Genomic DNA, 2,058 nt, shown 5'->3' on the forward strand with positions numbered 1-2,058 from the left:
CAGGGGCCAGAAGAGGGCATCAGACCCCCCCCCCCCAGACTGTCATTACAATGAGCCACCATGAGTGCTGGACACCAAACCCCCAGCTTTCTGGAAGAGCAGCCAGTGCTCTTAAGCAGAGTCCCTGCAAATGTCTTAACGGTTATCTTCTTATATTCTATGTGTGTGGGTATCTTGCTCACATGTATGTCTGAGCACCACTTTCTTGTCTGGTGACCAAGGAAGCCAGGAGAAGGCATTTGATCCCCTGGAATTGAAGTCACAGACAGTTGTGAGGCCTCGTGTGGATGCTGTGAGCTGAACCCTGCTCCTCTGGAAGAGCGGTAAGTACTCTTAACCACTGATCCATCGCTCCAGCCTCCAGTGAAAATATTTTCAATTTAGCCTAAAAAAGTCTTTGAAGAAATTTAGTCCATAGAAGTGCTGAGCCCAAACACAACATGCCAGAGGGTTCTGGTGCCTGGTCCACGAGCTGTGTGTCTCCCCTCTCCTATGCACTCCTGGGTTCTCCCTAAAACAGAATGAACCTCAAATGTCCAAGCTCACATGTCTAAGCTCCATTTATAGACTCACAAACAGCCACTGCTTGGATGATGGATTTGAATGTGTAGCACACAATGGAGCAGGGCTCTCCAGTGACACTAAGGGACACTAGGAATTTGCAGCATGGTCTGTGGTTCTTGGGGAATGCTACCATAAAGTTGACCTCTGGCCTCTACATGCTCCCCCTGCTCACATGCACGCAGAGAAATGTAAAAACAAGTACATAATTGACATACAGAACATAGGAGAACAAAACAGAACAGCTTTGCTGGAGTTTGGACGGGCTGTCTAGCTTTACAATTCTCCATCCTTCTCTTTCCTACTCCAGTTCTTCCTCTGCCAGCCTCCACCAAAAAGAACACCTTTGAAGGTCCTGGCCCATCTTTCTCACCTTGGTGAACATTACAACTGCTCAAAGAACTCAAGAAAAGTGCAGGGGCTGGAGAGGTGTTAGTGGTTATGAGCGCTTGTTATTCTTCCAGAAGACTGGGTTTGGGTCCCAGGCCCCATGCGGTGGCTCAAAACTACCTGTAACTCCAGTTTCAATGCCTGCTTCTGACCTCTGAGGACAGCACCGCTAAGAGTGAACCCCAGCACTAAACAATGACACACCTTAATGTAGCTATGCCCTGTGCAATATTTGGAATGGTATTGCACTGAAAACATTATCCATCATTCATCTGAAATTGAAATATGACTAGGCATTGCATTCTTGAATCTGTGTGTGTGTGTCTTGGATATGTTCTAATTTCCTTTTATTGGTGTAAGAAAACATTCTATCCAAAAGCAACATAAAGGAAGAAAAGAGTTATTTGGCTTACACTTCCAGGTCATAATCCATCACGGAAACAAATCAGATAGGAACCTGGAGGCAGGAGCAGTCTAGGAACGCTACCTTGATGGCTCATGCTTAGCAAGTCTTCTCTTATAATATCTTATTTTATTTATTTATTTTATTTTATTTTCTCTGTACCGGTATTTTCCCTGCAAGCATGTCTGTGTACCACTCGTATACCAGGGTCCATAGAGGCCAAAGGAGACTGTGAGAACTGGAGCTTCAGATGGTCGTGCGCTGCCCTGGGGGTGGGCGTAAGCTAAACTGGGTCCTCTGAAAGACAGGGGAGCATTCTTAACCACTGAGCCCTCTCTCCAGCCCTTAGCTAACTTCTCATACACCCTAGGACCACCTGCCTGGCAGGGGTGTCTCCTGCAGTGGCTGGGCCCTCCTGCATCAGTTAATAATTAAGACACTCCCCCAAAGACACGCTGCAGGCCAATCCGATGCAGGCAGTTCCTCCATCGGGAGCTCCTCTCTGTGACTCTGTGCTGTGTTGCGTTGACAGTTAGAGACAACTGATGGGGAGTGCCAGGGGAGAGGTCCATATCAGTGCTTTTAGACTCCCCTGGGTGATTGACATCTGGGATTTCATGGGAAGAAACTGCGGTCTTCCCGATTGTTCTAGCCTCCCTCAGAGTTCTTAGTGTGGAATTCCCACTCAGAGTTCTTAGTGTGGA

Source organism: Psammomys obesus, unplaced genomic scaffold, assembly GCF_907164565.1.
Source record: "Psammomys obesus unplaced genomic scaffold, mPsaObe1.curated_primary_1811, whole genome shotgun sequence".
NCBI lineage: Eukaryota > Metazoa > Chordata > Mammalia > Rodentia > Muridae > Psammomys > Psammomys obesus.